The following is a 21,034-nucleotide window of genomic DNA, read 5'->3' on the forward strand; positions in this document are numbered from 1 at the left end:
TTGTAACTAATTTTTTTTTTCCTACCTCTATTTGGTCCAGATTAAAGCATAATTGTGAAAATACTATGAAAATGGTTTCGGTCTTCACTTTTTAGCCACATTTTGCTTTCTTAGAAAATCTTAAACAGTGAAAGATATACATATTCTGCTTTTTCCTGAAGTCTTTATTTTTGTGTTTCATGATACTCCTATTCTTTAATCTCAAATAAGTGTCACTTTACATCCCTGATATAGTTGGTACTGTGAGTCAGGCTTCTCAATGCTACCATAATACTGAAATAAATGTTTCCATTTTGCTCTTTACACAGAGAAATACAATGTCCTGTCATAGGATTCTTGGGGGGGGGGGGGGGGGGGGGGGGGGCGGGGGGGTGTATAAATAGGTGATGTGAAACAAAATACTTTTAAAATAAGACATAGAATGTTAGAAAAAAATGTATTATATTCTACTACTAATTGCTGAAACTACATAATTGATCTAAAATTCTCTTTGTCTTTCCAGAACTAAAATAAGTCAGGTAATAAATTTCCTTTCCATCATGCTCATTACTATGTATTTTTATCACTACTACTCAGGTCCCTTAATTGTATCCAATACTTTCACTGAAATCTACCCCACCTTGAAAATATATTTCAAAGTATCATCAGTGTGCAATGACACTCTATTTGAAACTGGAACATGCCCAATTTTTGTCCCTTTGGTTGGCAGCAGGATTGTATTGAGTAGGTAATACATATTGAGAGGTAAAATATATTTCTTTCTCTGCCATAATGTCAAACAATACAAAAATGCTCAGATTACAGTCTATTAGACACTGTTATGATATTTGATTCCACTGGATAATGAAACCAAGATTTTTTATTGTAGTACCCATAGTTACTCTCACAAGCGAAGTAGTCTATCCTCATCAAATTATCTTCTCCATCTCAAATATTATAGTAATATAGTTGATTCCATCTCCTTGAAACTTAATCCTTCATAAGATCTTTTATTTGTTATCTATCACACCATCAATAAAACCTACATTAAATGTCATAGGTATTGAGACTTTCAGCTTGAGGTTAACCCTTCTCAGTATAAATAGGCAATGTCATTAATAACTTATCGTGCCTGGACACAAGTTTAGGAAATTGCACATACGACAGGCAGAGCTCTCAGCTCCTGCTGCTGCCTGATTGCCTCAAGTAAAACTCAGCCCGGCATCAAGTACACCCCAGCTCTTCTTCAGCTGATGACAGAGAGCTGGGCTAAACATGACTGCCTGGAGTGTAAACTTCAGCCAATTTTTAGTGACATCAATAGTAAAAATTGGTCCAGGCTTTGCCAGATGAGGTAAGGCTGCTGCATCACAAAGGCTAAATACAGAAAATAGTTATTTTTATGTACCTAGCTTTTGCTTGTCTCACAAGCACATACAAGTGACGAAGAGGAAACTTTCCTTTGCCAGTCTTCTTACGTGATAAGCTTTCTGAAAAATATTTTATCTGCTTTAAATAAAAAAAAAAGTAAAACTAGTTTTCTAAGAGTTTGTGTCCAACATCCTTTTTCCTCACATACTGAAGGATACTCTTCCTCTCAGCACTTGTCTCTCCTTGAAGAACCAGTGCTGCTTTATATTCTCAGAGATCCATGAGGTTTTATAGAGACTTCCAGATCTTGCCTGATATATCACTACCTCGTATAGCCTTGCACTATCAGCATACTCATGACAAACTCTAAAGCAGATACATGCTCTACTTTGTTAAACTCTTTTGCACTCTCAGTTTTTAATATTTTTATTAGCTTGAATAATTCCACACTGAACACCCTCATAACTATTCCTCTCTTTCAAATGAACTATCGTCTAAAAATGATAATTTTTTTGTTTCTGCAAAATTTATTTCAATCAATCATTCAGATTATTCACTATCCATGTTCTTGTATTGTGTTATTGTTGTGTTTTTTACATCCTGAATACTAGTATAGAGCATGAAATAAATAGGTTTTATGATTATGTAGTGTCATTTATCACTCTGTGATAATGGTAAGTGATCCCTCAGAAGTCATTGCCTAGTTCTGTTTTTTCCATTATGGCTTATCCATAACCAGAAGTATATCTTCCGTCATGGTCTCCAAGTAAATTAAATCAGACAGGTTCATGAATTCCAGCCGTGTGTGAATTTGTCAATTTTATTTCACCCTTTCCTAAATGTTTCAAAAAATCTAAATATTCAGATGATCCCATTTACTTTTTTCTTACCTTCACATTTCAGAGCTTTAAATTAACTTTCAGCAATTTAATACATAAAATAAACTTACATTTTTTGTAGCACTGCTTTTGATAACCCATTTTCTGTACTCTCATTTATTTGCTTACACTTTCATTAGCTTAAGTGCCATCAGATCCCCCATTCATTGAAACAGATGTAAATCCACTCTTGAGGTGATGCCATCAATGTGTTGTCCTTGTCCAAACATTGTTTTCATCGTGTGCTGCATTTTGAAGATGTTTGAGAATTTAATGTGTGAATGACTAAAATGTAGAGGTGGACTCTGCTGGGGTAATTTGGTATTCTTCCTTTTATATACAGTGTACTCCATTTATAACCCCTTCATCTTATCACCTATACTTTTTCTTTTTCTTTTTTTTTTTTTAATCAATTAAAGGACATTTCTCATAAGCAGCCTTGAATTCGAAATGAATCAGAGAAGTAAAACATTAGTAGTTTGTATAAGTGATGAACCTGGTCATCTACATTATAATCATACTACTGACACATCTTCTTATCTAGCAATATATGAGCTGAAACGGTGATTCACACCTAAAATGTCTAGCTGAGAGAGTGGACTTCACTGTTGCCTCATGAAGGTGGAATACATGGAGAGTATTTGGATTACATGTTGCAGCTTGATGTAACCAGAGATATGGCAAAGGAATAGATGAAGAACACTAAAAAGAAGTAAAACTATCTGAGGCCTCTCGGCTCTCACAAACACTGTTACTTCTATCCAGTATGTTTTCTGGTTCTGAAGACTCAGAAAGAGCATGCCAAAAAAGAAGCCCAGGCTTCAGAGATATGGGTAAAGGAAAGCTCTGAGAAGCAACCTGAACTACAAACTTGTCTGTGAACCTGTAGTTGCAGTCTCCCTGTCTGATATTTTGCCTCATAATGGTTATAAAGTGGTACAAAAACCTTTCTAAAGCTCGATAAAAAGTTTACTCTTTTTAGATTTTATGTGTAATGAGCTGTTTTCAGGACTGTTTGTTTGCCTTATCTAAGGCAAAAAGTCTCAGCATTTTGTTCTTGAAGTCAATATTTTTTAAGGGATTTTTTTTTTCCACATCTGAGTCCCCATTTTCCACCTGTTGGTTAGTTCACATGTTTGTATTGGCTGCAGTAATATTATTCAGTCTGAGGAGGGAAACCATAAAAAATATTTGTATATTAGGTGCCTGTAGCACTTAAAGAAAGCTTCTTCTATCAGCCACCAAGAGATCCTATATATGTATACATTCATCTTTGGGGATACAAATTAAACTGTAATTTTACAATAATATTTGTAGTAATTATAGTCTGCCAAATCCAAAGCAAGTATAGTTTGATTGACTTTATATGTATTCACTTAACCTCTTGTGGGTTAATTATACTTAAATTCAAGGTTCATTAATACTAGAACCAAAATGGAAGCCTCTTGTCTGTTCCAAAAATGAAACATTGTGTAGTGTCTGCCTTAGTCTGACAGTGTACATTACACATCACAACCCTCTGCTTGTCACCCTATGGCTGTTTGTCCTGCTAGGGACAGCAATAATTGATGTAGCATGGATGAACTGAAGCATAGAGTTTGTAAAACCTGTCTCCTGGCCTTCCCTCTATGTCTCCAGGAATTTAGAGGCACTTAAGATACTATATGATATGGGCTATATTAAGAAAAGAAATTTTCACTCCTAATTAAAACATTTATTCTGTGGATAAGTATCAGTCACCAGGAGCGTGCTCCTTTTTCAAAGTGAGAAGGAAATGGAAACAACTGGCAGGTCTAAGTACTAAAGCTATCAGAAGGTACTTTCTCATTGAGAAGCTGAGTTGTTTCTTAGGAAATTATTTCTGTGGGTTAGGAGTGTTTGTGATAATTGTCTATACGCCTCCAAAAAATTAAAGCTTACAGAAGTCACATGACAATTTTAACAGGAAGAGTACACAGATGACTAGAAATTTCTGAAGCTCCCTTGAGGCCAGTCTTCTGGGATAGCCTTTCCTAGATTATGACTAGTTGCAAATGGGCTTTGACAGAACTCATGTTATCACTTGCTTTTGGTTCATGCCGCATCTTCATGTTCCTAAGAGATACACATTAATGTGACAATATTGAGGAGAAAGTTACATCCAAAAGGCGACTAAAAAACAACAGTTTAAAGGGAAACAACGATTTGAGAAAATTGTTGCTCTTAGTTGAGTAACTACCTGAAGTGAATAGGCTGCTATGAAATATTTTCACGTCTACTGATAATGAAAGACACTCTATCAAGAACTCTTGTGTCTAACTGCTTTTTTGAAGTAATGTTGATGACTTGCTAAAAACAATCTGAGCTACATTGTTTTAAATACAAGAAAATGGCAAGCAATTATACAAACTGTGACTAAGAAATTGCTGATAATCACAAGAATACAACAAGTAATGACTTAAAGTCTTTCCTACAATTTAAAAAAGTGTGATTTTCCCCTGTTTCATTCCAGTGCTTTAAGTTCATTTTTATGTCATGCTACCAAGAGGGTTAATCCTACCTCCTCAACTGGATTCACTCCTGTCATCTACTCTGTGATCACACACATGAAATGTGGGATTCTGTAAGCCTACACATAGTGATTCACGCATGTTATAACAGCCCAATTAAGAGTTAAGGTAATTTTCAAAAGTTGGTTGAGATGCTTCTCAGTTAATCCTCCTAGCTGTTGAATGCACCTTACAGGTCTATTTAGTGTAGTTTTTCCTGATTCCACAAATAACTTCCTTTATATGACCTCGTTTAAAGCTAGCCATGTAGAAAAACAAACGGTAAATGAAAGATTGTTTCACATCTAATGCCTTCATAAATGTGTGCACCTCTGATATAAAGAACTGGGTTCTAATTTACTAGAAAGCAGAGGCTTGATCTTGGTGCTATGCTGGGCAGTTTGCCAATCCACAATTTACTGCTGGACTATATTAATGATTTGTGAGGTAACAAAGTACACTAGTTCAAAACTTCATGAGAGCTATAAGGACCTTGCAGGGACAAAAGATTCCTGTAATTCTTAATCATCATTCTTTCATGGTTACATCCAAAACCAATATTGTTTTTCTCATTATTAAGAGAATAAAAAACTGAAATAACAAAATAATACCAGGTCTTAAGCTACAGTGCTATGTTTTTGTTGGCAGCATATCATACCAAAAATTATTTTTAAAATTCTGGGCAATTTGTAAAGTGCATTATAACGTGCAACATGATACTGCATACATATGTCTACTATATAGTATATCTACTATATATATATCTACTATACTTTATGCCTACAAAGATATAATTTCACTCTGATGAGATAAACAGACCTTTCCACAAGAATTCTTTATATGCTGCACATAATGCAACTTCTACTGTACAGAGTTTTAACATTGTTTAAAGGAGAGCAATTTACTTTAAACTGCCCAGGATCAAAGTTCAAGATCTGATGGGCAACGACATAGGTGAGAAAGAACTTTCAGCTAGTCAATGGTATTTCATCTGTGGTTAAGAAAAGTACTTTGACCCAATTCTTTATTCAATTTTCATTCAAATTTTCCATGCATAATCTTATATACTTGTCCTGGCAAAAAGACTTAAGAATAAATGCATGTGATAAACTCTGATAAATTAAAGTGGTTTTTTTCTCTGCTGTATCAACAAGCCAGGAGCTATTTATTCAGCTGTTTGAACCTGACAGAAATTGCCTTATAGAATAGTTTGGAAGAAAACCTGCTAATACTATTTTTGGGTGTAATCTAATGAGCATAATTTTGCTTATTGTCTACCCTTTCTTAACTTTCATTCTTCATACCACATGCAGACTGAAAATATTGAGAAAACACAGGCTAGTTTCACTCGTTAGGCACAGATCAATGTAATGTCACTCATATACTCTTTCAGATGCTTATCTCAGATGAGTTCACTTTGCTCTACCTCCTCCTCAAACTAGTGGAAATGGAAAAAAATCACAACAGTAGGCTTGATTGAGATTACTCTGAGAGGCCTCTGTTTCCCCTGTTTCAAGGTGAGGGCAATTCTCCTCATCCAGTGATTGCCTACCATTCCCTATTTAGTCATTCAAGAAATCTCACAGAAAATGACACAAAAAAGCATTACTATTACAATACCTATTTTAACTAAGAGGTTAAAAGTTTATTAAGTTGTGATTAACTGTGTAAAATGTAACACAATATAAATGTACTATTACAGATTTTACTATGAAAAGTAAATTAAAATAGAACACTAACTTAAAACATATTAGCAGAGACTGAAATAAATGTAAAAAGGGTTTTCTAGTCACATTCTTTAAAAAAAGTCTGTCTAAAGCAGCAGAAATTGAATTTATGATACTTGGGAAAAGAAACTATTCCATTTGTGTGGCAGTTAGGTTACAAGATAGGCTTAAAATGGAAGTGGATTCACAATACAGCAGATCTTACAGGTCAAGATTCAAGAACTACAGTGTCATGAAGCCAAAATTTGGGAAATTAGAATGAGGTTCTGGAGCTGTGAAACTGCATTTTTCATTGATGGAATATAGCAACTTATTTAAACTTTATCCATGCTCAAGGTCAACTTCTAGATTCTGAGCCATGTGAGCTCAATATCTGTTTTCTATTAATCTGAGAATGAATCATGTTTCCTTTTTTTTTGGTGGGGGAGGAGAGGGGAGATAGGAGGGGGAAAATAGAAAAGGGTTGTGAAATGCTTTTAAAAAAAGGGAACATACATTTATTATTATTTATACTTACATAAAATCTCAAGATAAATTGTATCCAGTGTGTTCTGTTGACAGAGATTAGACTCCACAACTGGCTTATAAATATGAGCTTAATTAATCAGGGTTACAAAGTATTAATTATAGTTTAATATTTATATTTAATTTTCTTTACCGGTAATTTTGATTCACAGTATTGAATCATGATGTAGGAACGATGAGTATCCATAGGAGTTTAAGGAAACGTCATCTTTCCTAAGATTAACCTACTAAAAGAAATGGTTTTTATATATGATATATGAACTGTCAGACTGAGATTTATATATGACATATGTATTTATACCCTATATAACTTGCCAGATGAGGTTCTGTTATTCTTTCTGTTTCACGAATAAGAAAAGGTAATCTAGGAAGAACTACCAATAAAGAACATGGACCCCTTTTTACTTGGAACTTCTCAGGCTATTTCTAGTCATTCCCTAATCAACAGGATTTATTGCTTTTGTACATTTTAAGGTGCTGAGATTCCTTGCTCAAGGGATGACATTATCTGAAAAAAAGAAGTAAACAAAAGCCAAACTATCGTCAGTCTCAGTATACAAATGTTGGATACTACTTCTACTGTACTTCTAGCAAGATTCAGGACAATTTCTGAGTTTAAAATGTTTCTAGAATAATAAAAAAACCCAAATAAGCAAAACATCATGCCCTTCTGTGTTGCGCTACGTACTTTATACTTTTGCAATTGTAGATCCATAATTGTGCACAAAGCAACCAGTATGGATGAGGACCAAAAATTACGGAGCAAATTCTTTCTGATATTGAAAAGTTCGAGTATTTCTCCTGAGAAAGTGAAGGGACTGTCTCCCCACAACGGACAACTATGTTAGTTCAGCAGCCTAAGAAAAGTGAACATCCTCTGGATGGCAGAGAACATGAGCTTGATACTGCTAGAAAGATGATTCCAAGAAGAAAGTCTTCAGAAACTTTGGAAAATGTGGGAGCACTTAAAACTTGTTTCATAGCACTTCATAGAAACAAACCATTGCGATGAATCTTTAGTTGATCCAGACCTAGGATTCTTTTGTAATTCACACATTATTCAGAAACAAGCTGTGTATGACAAGAAATTAAAGAAGAAAAGTGACTTTGTGATCTCTACAAATATGCTCCAAGTAAAAAAATATACAAACAGATTGCAAAACACATTTCACTTCAGAAGATGCAGACTTCCAGAAACACAGAGACTTGCAAAATAAAAGTACTTTTCTTGATTAATTATCTTAATTGGCTCCTTTTTATTTTTAAAATCAATTTGTGCTTCTTTTTTATTATTTTTTTTCTATTTAGTCTTCTAGTATAGGCTTAGAAAATTACTTTTTATAACACAGCACTTTTATATTTAATATAATTTTCTTGATTTGTATTTCCAGGCCAATGTATGGGGTTTTAGGTTTTTTTTTTTCTCTAGTTCCTCAATTCCCTGAAAAAATCTATTATATCACAGATGCCCACTGAAGTTAAAGCTTTGGGACTCTCCACTGGAAGATGTAAGATTCATATGAAAGCTTAAGTTCACCCACCTTCACTTTTCCTGAAGTTTAAAAGGCTGAATTTTTTTTTTGATAAATGAAAGCTGCTAAGAAGATACCACCAGCTTCACTTATTAAAACCATACTTATCACAAGATTTCCTTATCAATTTGAATATTCTTGCCTATTCATCCATGTTTAATGAAATATAAAGACTATTGGAAAAAGTTTTGGCATCTTTCCTTCTCTTCAGTTTTTAGTTTCTCACTTTAGTCCACCAAACCTTCCAGCAGATCTCATTTATAATTCTAATCAAATTGGGTATTCTCCAACATTGCATCTGGCTATGTGGTGAACTTGCTACCACAAACTGCTTTAGATGTGCACACACTTAAATGTGAGCAAAGGATTAATAAGGTTATATTGAGATTTTTACATTCATTTAAACTGAAACCCTTTAGGGATTCTAGAAATAGACACTATATAAATATTTATATTAGTTTCTTTTAAATAGATTTGGACTAAGATTAAAAGAGAGGACATTTTTACCTTACAATGATTATTGCAATTTTTCTTATTTTTAATGCAGACAGACTTGGAATGATGGCTTATATATCATGAAGTTCTCACTTTCTAGTATCATCTTCAGATACTGCTCTAACTTTTATTACTCATCCCAACATCTGTAAGTCTTCATTAGTTTCTAAATAAATGTAAATCACTTTTACAGAACTCAGTTTTGGTAAAAGGAAATTTTTCACAGTTCTGTATTAATAACCCCAACAACCTATGACAAGGGTATTTCTGTTCTCATTAAATTTCTGTAAAATCAACACTTTCTACAGATATGTTTTCAGAAAACTGTAAGAAAACATATACATTGTAAATGAAATGTTAAATCCATTTAATCTTTCAAGAGACTACTATAAACAATACAGTTTCCTAAAATATACTTATTGTCATGATATCTATTGAAGCCCATTATTCATCAGGTAACAATAGTGTTTTTCCTGCTGCATGTATTCTTTAAATTTCTCTGGGGATACATGTTTCATTCTGAGTATGACCACAGATTTTATATTAATAAAAAGGACTTAGTTTCGTCTATATATCTTCCCTATCATGTAAATTTTCCTTTACACTAGTATTCATTTAACCATTTCATGCTTTCAAAGTTTAAAAGTATATCTTCTTTCATACTGTTTACAGAATTCCGTGTCTTAGACCACAAAAGTGTAATGGAAATCAAACCTCCCATTTACATTTAATATAAATGCCTTTTCACAGACCAAGAATAGATTATTTGCCCACCATTATACGAGCTCTGATCTAATGAAATATATGTATCTGCATATAAAGAAGATGGAAAGTCAGCACAGCTGTAGACCTTTAAGTTGAAAAGCAAGTTCTTTTCGAAATGTCTGGCTGCAGCTGAGATGACTGTGTCAGGATTATAGATAAAAGCATAAAATCTTTCAGATAAGTTAGCAGTTCAAATAATTCAAGTGGCAACTTGCAGAACTGGTTTTCACTCAACAGAGTCCTTGGTCTTATTCTGGTTTTATTAATCATTTACTGTATGGTTAAGAAAATATCAGACTCGCTGTATACCAGTCAGAAAACACATCATTGCATATATAACAGTATTTTTGCAAAGCTCACTTAATTACAGCCAGATTTTGATGATGTATTGAGTAGCCAAAATGAGTTTATTGAGTACTTCCAATGACCCCTTCTAGGAAAAGGTGATACTAGCATTAAGAAAAGTGGCTCAATTGATTCCTCAGTGTTTAGAAGTTCATTTGAAATCCCCAGGTGCTAGATAAGTGCAAAGTTATATGTCTGTTATGTAAAACTCCTGTGGACTGTGAGAAAATATTTATCATGCAGAGGGTTCACTAGTATGCACCTTGCTTCCCGTTGACTTCATTAAGTCCCCATGTGGGAGCAAGAGGCTGTAATTTGCAGATCCCTCTGAAGAACTGGGTCTTTACAAGGTAATCTCAGCATACATCATGTTTTCACCAATGAGTTTGATGGAACATAAAACAAAATTGCGGTGACAAGCAAATCCATCAACGGCACACCCAGTAGATTCCAATTACGTTAATTAGAGTAGACTTTCTAATGAGTGGAATGTCAAACACTGGATCCATGCCCAATGCTAATCATTCATTCATTTTGCTGCTGGTTCTAATTCACATTATGCCAAGGAGGTTTCATGCATTCTGACACCGAACTATGAGCAAAGTGCTTCTGCTTTAGAAATAGAAAAAGATGCACAAGTTTGACATACTAATTAAATGTGCCACGGTGCAAGATATATTGCAAGATGTCATCCTGTCCCTATAAATGCAGGCATCAGCCAAAGGATAGAAAGGGTGTAAAGCAGTATTAAGATAATAATTCAACAGCATAAATAAGACAATGATAGTGACTACTTTGTTATTCTGAGAAGTCTACTGAAATGGCTTTCAAAAATATGAAAAAATTTGGAGTTAAACCTATTCCGTTAAAAGAGTACTGAAGTAGCAGGGTTTACATGAGTACACTGAAGCCATAGAGTGATAACCTGTGCATACTAACCTGTCATTCAGCTAAATGTATATAATCTAAGAATGAGAGTTTCAGAAATAAAATATATATATATTCAGAAATATATACTGCTTGCATTCTTGCATCAGTAGTTTTAAGACATAAAAAATAAGCTGCCATCTGCTGATAATTAAGCATGTTTGAGCTTGTTTTATATCACCTTCAACAACTGATGAGGACGGATGTGCACTAGGGCACACATCCATGCAGTGGAGAAGCAGAAACACAGACACACAACCATCTCTTCTGACACTTTGTCTGCAAGGACAGGAGCCTTCCCCAGAGCAGGCACTGCTGGTTCATGTTAGGTGATTGTTGACCAACACTCTCAGGTTCTTTCCTCTACACAGCTTTCCAGCCACTCATCCCCAAACCTGTACCATTGTCTGATGTTACTGTGACTCAAGTGCAGGACTCAGTACAGAGCCTTGTCGAATATCATATAATCAGCCTCAGACCATCAATCCAGTCTGTCCAGATCCCTCTGAAGAGCTTTACTATGCTCAACCAGACCAACACCCCTACTCAACTGGATGTTGTCTGTAAATAGGCAGAGGATACTCTTCATCCCTTCATCCAAGTCATCAAGAAAGTTATTAACCAGAACTGTGCCCAGCAGTGAGCCCTGGGGAACATCACTGGTAACTAGGCAACAATTGGGTTTAACTCTGTTGTAAACTATCCTTTGTGCTTGGCAATCCAGATGGTTTTGTACCTAGTGAAGAGTACAGCTGTCCAAGATATGGGCAACCAGTTTTTACAGAAGAATGCTGTGGTGTCAAAGGCTGTACTAAAATTCAGGTAGACAACATCCACAGCCTGTCACTCATTCACTAAATTGGTCATCTTGTCATGGAAGGAAATAAGGTTATTCAAGTAGGACCTGCTTTTCATAAATACATGCTGATTACCTAGTTGTCCCATACATCTCATGTGATGGCACTCCAAAAGTCATAAACTATCCTTTTTTTCTTGAGTTCCAGTCAAAGCTCCCTGTTCAGCCAGTCCTGTCTTCTTCCCCAGCAGCTCACCTTTCAGCACACGGGAACAGACTGCTCTTGTGCCTTTCTGATTTCCTTCTTGAGGAATATCTATCCATTCTGGACTCTTTTGCCCTTCAAAACTGTCTCCCACAGGACTCTGTTGACCAAGCTCCTAAATAGATCAAAGTCTGCCATCTGGAAGTCCAAGGCAGTTGTTTTGCTGACTTCCATCCTTACTTTCAGTAAACTCTTACTTTCCATATGCTTTCTATATCTGCCATCTACATAGTGCTCAGCAACTACCCGTCTTTACAAAATCACATGCAGAAATTATGCCTTCAAATCCATTCTCTGCCTACTGTAGATACAAATATGACTTGGACCAGCCTGCTTGAATAAAATGGGTAGGGACAAGTTAATGCAGCTGGGAAGTTACTTCCAATTATCAGAAACAGGTGTTGGAAGTTAATCAATTGGGCCCTGGGTGATCACATGGGCAGAAGCAGCATATAAATAAGTAGCTAGCAAAGGGAGGGTGGTTTTGTGTCAACTCTGTTGATTTTACTATGTTGCCTGTGTACATCTCTCCATAGGCATTAACTAGTTTCTTTACATCTTTGGATGACTATTACTTGCACCATTACAACAGCTGGTGACCCTGACACGATCAGCCAAATTTGTTGGATTAGGACCTTTGGAAGAAAATCACTTGGATCCCTGCCTGAAAAACATCTGAAAAGGTAAGTGAACAATCTAGACTAGTATAATGGGAAAGACATTAAAGGAAGAGGAAAACCCAATTGATATCCTCCAGCATATCTTTTCTGAGAAAATATTAAACTATGAAAGGGAGATTTTGCCAAGACTTGTAAGATGGGAAAAGGATGTAGGTTTCTTCACGTCCCCACAGGATGCATATGAAATGGGATATTGGGAAAATCTAAGAAACAGGTTGAATAATGCAATTGATCTGTACAAACTGATATCATCCATTCTACAACAGCTATAAGCTAAGCAAGCTGTGGCTGCTGCCATGTGCAGAGAAAGTGCTATGTCATTTGCATTCCCAGTAGGCACTAAGAGATTCTTTGGTTACAAGATACAGGGATGCACAGGTGATGATTATCTTCAATATAGTGTGAAAAGGAGTTGTTTGATGTGTCTACAGCCTTGAGTGAACAGTTCACTACTGATTTGATTCTCATAGGCTCTTTTAGGTACCTCAACCTGTTAATATTGAATTAGAGAAACACTTTTGACTTAAGCAGTATGTATGTAATCTATGCTTTGTCTCTTGGGAAGGAAGCTGAAGCTAGATTTCCTATCAAATTTGCTGCAAATTAAAGTCACAGTCTATAGTTACTCTGTAGATACTCTCCCAATTAATTTTGCTCATAGTGCTCTGATTCCTCTGTTTCTAGCCTCTCATGTGCTAATGTTAACTGTACCAAGTAAGATGGAAAGTGAATCACTTACTGCTCTGAGTAAGGTGATACCCTAAGACACTGTGACAGCAATTTTGTCTAAACGTTTATCAGGTGCAAGATCTAGCAGGATAAATTCTGGTACCAGCAGTGTAATTTTAATCATTATTTTTATTAGTAATCATCATAATAGTAAAAATTTTAAAATACCTTTTAAGAGGTATAAAAAAGTATCCCTGAAAATGTTAAGAAATAAACTTCAAGCTGTAATGGACTTTCAAACATATGCATACTATGTATGTCATTATATGGTGAGTAAGAATAAATTCATTCTGTCTAAATTTATGGATGTATAAAATAAAAATCAGCCTGAACTACAACTGTACCTTTGTCATATTCACCTACTTTTTATCTATTTAACTTGGACAATGTATCATACAGGCACAAAAAAAAAACCCTTAACCTTTTAATTTCATAATCAAAAGGAGAGATGTCTAGATGAGATTTCTCACTAAAAAGCTCACAAACAGATGATTTCAGGGATGCTAGGGAAATAATAAAAGTGATAAAGGGCTTTAAATGTTTTCAAACTGAAAATAGGGATTGAAGATAATTTCTAAAGACTTATTTTTTTTATTCCCCTGTTTTTCAGTCAAAATAATTCCAACAGGTTTTTTTCTCTTAGTTTTTTAGACTTTCTTTCTAAACATACCCTTTAAACTGGGAAAATAAGAGGAAATGTAAAATTGAATCTTTCCTATCTAATAGAAATGTAGTTAGTTAAAACATTCTTGATCTATAGTAATAATTACTGCAGTGGAATATCACCAATTAATTGGATAGCTCTATATTTGACATATAAAGGAAACAAGGAAGGCAAATATTTTGCAAGACTTAAAGTTTCTGTTCAGACATATACCTTTAAGGAAGGTTTCTAAATTTTCAGACCTTTATTTGGGCTCTTTTACAGTTCATTTACTACTACCTCAAAGATCCTTCTATATAACATAGATCTCTGATGTATAAACCACATCTTTAATGAAATTATGCTACTTGGTCATTACAAAGTCATAAGTAAATAATTTGGAATCAGGTGAGCAGGCATTCTGCTCATCTGAACTTGTAAAAGCCAATTCTGAATACCATGCACAGTGCCTCTTTGCTGAAGGTCAAATTCTGACTGATGCAGGCAAGTGCATAAAAGTCCGTAACTTGCAGCAGCAGTGTTTCCCCACAAATGCTGCTACAGTTTTGCAGTCTGTTTCAGACATTAGAAGACTATGTCCTCCTCTTTGTTTCATGGTACATACTAGGAATACTAGGAAAGTAAGTCCTTCCTGCCTTATTTTAGATCTTTTCACAATTGTTCCTTCCTGTAGAGATGAATTCGCTAAAAAAAAAAAAAAATAAAATTCCAAGGGACCAAAATTTCTGAAGAGTGATGGGCAGCTCTAAGGAGTTGTACTGGCCTTTTTTTCTGAATTTGAACTGATCTGGAGGTATAATTTATTACAACAATAATCATCAATTCAGAGTAAGTTTTCTATTCCTTTTTATAGGAACAAATAATTCTTTGTAGAACCCCTTGACAAGTGAAGTTAGAAATCAAACTAAAGATATCAACCAAAATGACCAGCAGACCTAGTACTAGACTAGTACATATTAGTTTTTTCACTGGATCAGTGAAGAGATGTCAAAATCTATTACATGAGGATCTTACCAGTCATTATAAAACCACAAGCTAAGAAAGTCATCATTACCATAAATAATCAATAATTATAAAAAAAAGTAGTGGTTTGTACAATAAAGTCAATTTGAAAGGTATGATAACATCTTACTGCATTTTTCCTGTTATTAATCCATAGATAAATTTTAAAAGTTCTTTAAACTTTCAAGGTATTATGTTATTTTATATAATTGAGATCATGTTATTTATACGATTACATTAATAATAGTGGCACAGTATAATTCAAAGTAAATTTCCTTCACTTGTATTTTTCAAAGTTTGAAAGATTAAAACACATAAAAATTTCTTTAAAACATTTTTGGTAAATGAAGGATTAAATAATTATTCAGGTGCTCCATTTATTGCACTTAATTTATACATATTGACTTTGCATCAGATAGTGCTATACAGATTTCAAACTGCCATTGCAGCCCGAAAAGTTCATATTTTCATTGTGATATCGTAATGCCTAGAAGCTACTGCTTTGCTTAACATTTCAAGGATCAGGTCAGCAGTCTTCTCAGATAAATTCAGAAGTTCATACACTCTAAGAAAAAGTCCTGCTTTCTCAGAAACCAGTTATAATAGACATATCAAAAACACTGGATGGTTTGTAATACATGCAAGGATCAGTGGGTCACATTAAAGAAAAGTAGATTTAGTAAAATTGTGTAGCCTGCACTGTATCATAAATTATTAAAATTAATGAACCAGATCCCCTCTTCAGATTACTCCATGGCTGACACTAGTGTAATTTCATTGATATTAATGATTCACTTCCAGTTTCACAGTGATGTAAAACTGGAATAATAGCATGATGATTCAGGTCTAATACTGTTAAATTAGCTGCACCATTTACATTAACAGATGGCAGGCAAATATGTCTTCCTTCGTTCATTCAACCCAGGTGATTAGGAAGTTCTTTTTTTCTGTCCACTGTTGTACAGTACATTAATCTATGTTTCATATGCACCTATATAACAGGTTTTGGATCTTGATCTTCAGAAATGGAATTTTAGTATTGTGAGAAGAATTAGGGAATCATAGAATAATTACAGTTGGAAAAGACTTTAAGAGTCCAACCACTAACCTCACACTTGTCAAGCTCATCACTAAATGAAACTATATCCCTTGGTACCTCATGTATGTGTCTTTTGAGTACCTCCAAGGATGGTGACTCCATCATCCCCCTGGGCAGCCCTTTCCAATGCTTAATAACCCTCTTGCTAAAAAAGTTCCTCCTAATGTCCAATCTGAACCTTCTCTGGTGCAACTTGAAACCGTTTCCTCATGTTCTATCATTTGTTACTGGAGATAAGACATTGATCTAATCCCACCTCACTACAGCTCCCTTTCAGGATGTTGTAGGGAGGGGTTCTATCTCCTCTCAGCCTTCTCTTCTCCAGACTAAACATCCCAGCTCCCTCAGCTGCTCTGCATAAGACCTATTCTCTAGACTCTTTACCAGCATCATTGTCCATCTGTGGACATGGTCCAACACCTCAATGTCCTTCTTGTAGTTAGGGCCCAGAATCTGACACAGCATTCAAGGTGCAGCTTCACTGGTACCACTCCTTAGTCCCACTGGTTACACTATTCCTGATATAGAACAGGATGCCATTCTTGGCCACCTGGGCATGCTACTGACTCATGTTTAGCTGACTGTCAATCAACACCCCCAGGTAATCAGAGACTGAGGGCTGGGATGGAGAGTGTGTCAGAAATGGAAGGAAAGTTGTAAGCTGAGCTATAACACAAACACCTCTACTTTCCCAGGGATATTGTCCTACCCTGAGGCATGACTTTGGTCTCAAATATTGTCAATGAACCAACCAGTCTTTCATTGGTCTATCACAGTCTGTGTGATAGGCTTAAGGCTCTGTCTTTGGATGACACAAGTGTGTCTGACTGTGCTTGATGAACATTCTCCTCTAGGCCAAATGGAATAAACAAATCTAGATTTATCTCCACTTTCTGGTTTGAAATTCTGTGAGTGAAAGACCAACACTGCCAATGTGCTGATGTTTAAGCTATTGCACAAGCTAAATCTAATTAACTCATTGCAGTATTGTCATCACCGGGTTGTTTTTTTTTTAACTTAAATACAGACTAGCCAGATATTTTACTTTGAAAAATAAGAAACATGGTTTGCTTGCCACTGTTACTTGTTCAGCCCATAACTGTTCATCGTACCTAAAAATGTAAATGCTTATTTTATAAGCAAAAAGCCCTGTTATTGAATATAGCTTTTAATGTGAGTGCTCTTGACATACAACTTTGCTTTTGATACACTCTAGTTCTTTGAAGTTGCAGTATTTTTACTGAAGAGAACAACTTTAAATGAATAAATGAATTGTTACCTAAAATTATTCTTATCTTTGTTATTTTGTCAATACACATTAATGTGGAAAATACTAAAAGAGATGCAGCCAAAATTAGTGTATTTTTAATATATATTGTTTTGTAACATGGCTGTTCTGAAATACATTTCCCATTATATAAACACTGAAAAAGATACTATTTTCTTCAAAACTTGGCACAAATATGTACACAAACATCATTTAAACGTGGCCACTGGAACTGGAATCATTGAAATGTTTGCACAAAACATTTCCTGTTTCTTACTTTCAGGTAAATAAATACACTACAGCCATTCTAATCTGAGGTTTACAAAGAGATATGGCTTGCTCAATGAGCAGTTTGTTCTTTGCAAATTGGGCACCTTTAGGGCATCTATGTACTTAAAAGGATACCAAATAGTAATGGACTTCTGGTGAAACCAGTTGGAAGGATTACTTTTGATTAGTTTGAGGGATTTTATTTAATAATGGAACTCCTATGCACTTTTATTGTCTTTGAATGGCATCTGGATGAGCCTCGTTCCCAGTATCAGCAAAGGCAGTAAACAAAAGGCTGTGAGTTTGAACTGCTGGTGAAACAGCTGACACTAGAGCAAATAGCTATGATGACATGCTGATAGATACCACGGAATTAAACTGGAGCTTGATTGCATGTGGTTGAAATATGAAAGGATTTTTATATGGGAATATTATTATTCAGAAGAGATATGATGGTTTATTATGTCCAGACTTGAATGGATATTCACCAGGGATGATATTGAAGATATATTTCTGGCACAGTACCATGTAAATTTATTTCTTTGTTAATAAAGAGTCTTTGTGTTTTGTTGTTCAGTTTATTCATTTGAAGTGTCGTTATCAATATGCAAAAAGAATGATAATTATTTTTCCATCTATAACTTGCAATACCTGAATTTCTATGTAAATAGAAGAATCTCAATATATAATAAACTATAATTAAAATCACTTAAGAAAAACAAGAAAAATAAAACTTTTGAAAAGTAAATGATACATTTCCTGTCATTTGAGCTATAATCTTATTACTCCTTGAAAAAGAAGCAAAAAAAAAGACTTTTTAACACTCCCTAGAAATCAACACATGGCTTCTGTCAGAGCAAGGAAGGAAGTAGATTTCAAAGATAAGGAAATACAAGAGGTTTGTTGGAAAAGGTCTCCCCTTGTAATACCTTGTCATCACCCTTTCATTAAAAAATGTTATTAAGATATTATTTTAAAATATTTTTTAATGATTATAAACTTGTCTTAAGCCTACAAGAGCAACTTTAAAATGTTTCTTCTTTAATGATAAGCCATTTCTTCAGATTTGGAATACCATGAAATATCTTCAACTAGTTATTTGAAGTTTTATCTGATTGATTTAACGCAAAAGTCATGTAATCTGTCTTGTTTTAAAGAATCCTTCCTTCTCTAGAAGCATGTGGCAGCTGGCACCAACAGTAAAACATCTGTACTCCACCCAGGAGTCAGCGGCTACGCCACTCTCTGAATTATTATGAACATTCCCTATTCTTGTGAATGCACACTAGTCAGATAACTGTGTAAAAAAAATTCACTTCACAAAAACTGATTTTACTATCCGAAAACTCTGAATTTTATACCTTTCTTTTGCAATGCATTTTAAAAGGCCAATGGCATTACATGAAGGACTTTGCATGGCTACTTTCAAAGTAGAACCCTTTTCATTAGGATCTGATTTGCAGATCAAGGCACTTTTTTTCTGTTTAAATAGACAAATCCAACAAAAATGAACTTGCTATATTTGCAAAGTTTCTTGACTCATTTTTCACCATTTTTCACCAGAAGATTGAAAACAGAATGCTTATGGTGAGATCTTGCTCCATATCTCATAGAAGTTTTGAATCCAGTTTAATCAAGTTCGTTCTATGCTCTTTTTCTCAGCACAGCTTTGCTTTTAACCTTTGTCATCTTGACAGATTTTCTGTGACATTACATCATTTCCTACAACACAGAATATGCATCCTAGGAGTACTCAAAACACCCCTTTGATTACTTCCGTGTAAGGTACAAAATAGTGTTATAAGTCATTTAGTTTGCATTGTCTTCTATGATATTAATATCTCTTTAATGATTCCACTGCATAGCTTGTATATGTCTATTGCATCTGAAGTTATAAAACTCCAAGAGCTCAAACAGGTATTTTTTCACTCTTACTACAAATCAAAATAAATAAAAATTCTGCCATAATTGAGAGCTTTGCATCTTTAAGTAGTTCCTGTCAGTAACAGCATTTTAATTAGGGTTACGTATACTCCAATCCTTCCCAAGGGAATATCTTATTAGAAAAAGAATGAATAATATGACTTCTCTCTTGAAATACAAAGCTTTAAAAGCTGACAGTACTGTGCCTATCTGTTTTTTAGATGCTAATGCTGATTAAAGTCAAATTCCAGTCAGAGATAATGCTCTAGCTTTGGTAGTAACATCATTTGTGGGAGGACAGAATATTAAAAAGTAGTATTTTTTTATATATAGTTCATTAATATTCCTATACCAAAGCAACTGTGTATTGTGGATCAGCTGGAAAGGAAGAGAGAGGCTGGGATTCAAAGACACTTAACTCAAATGTCCTTTTCATAACACAAACAACTGACTAGTATAAGTCTTTCATGACTTACTTGCATACGATGAGCGAATGTTACTTGAGCATGAAAGGGGATGCTTCATTCTCTTCTGAGATGAAGATAGAAATATACTCAACTGCAGACCAATTATGATGATATTCAGGTATTTTGAAGCCTGTTGAATAGGAAACATTGAGCTGCACTTGTGTGATGATTAGCTTCATTGAGTTCTACTAGCAAATGTAGTACTTAACTTCAATCAATGCAGAGGTTAGGCAAAGTTTACTGTATTGATGGATTTCATCAGGGATATATGGAGCCATCTGGAAAGAGATCACTCTTATGGACCTGCTGAAAGAGTTGGCACTGTGGATTTCATAGAAGGTACCCACAGACTTCATCAGATTACTATACGTGAATCGTGAGACAGCTGCATACTCTCAATCTTACCTTACTTACAGACTGCAGCGTGCAATTACTTGCAAACAACTATTGATTCTGTTAAAAATAAATAGGAATCTATTACAGGGGAGACTGCCATTTCTAGTGTTCAGAAATGTTTTATTGCCTTCCTGTTGAAATACTGATGTCTTTCTCCAGGAAAACTACAAGCCTAGGGAAATAAATGTATCCTACATCTTTGGAGAAAAAGGTCTGGGGACTGCACCACTATTAGATTCAAGATCAAAGTCATAGGCTAATGTCTGAAAATGGGAATCACAGACAGCTGAGAATCTACAAGAAATGACAGAGCAGTTTAAGCGTTCCACTGCTTAAAGTTATGTACATGCAACTAGTCTCAGTCTGTTGAGAGCTGTGAAACAGTATGCCTTTGTAACACAAAA

This window comes from Colius striatus, chromosome 10 (genome assembly GCF_028858725.1).
Source record: "Colius striatus isolate bColStr4 chromosome 10, bColStr4.1.hap1, whole genome shotgun sequence".
NCBI lineage: Eukaryota > Metazoa > Chordata > Aves > Coliiformes > Coliidae > Colius > Colius striatus.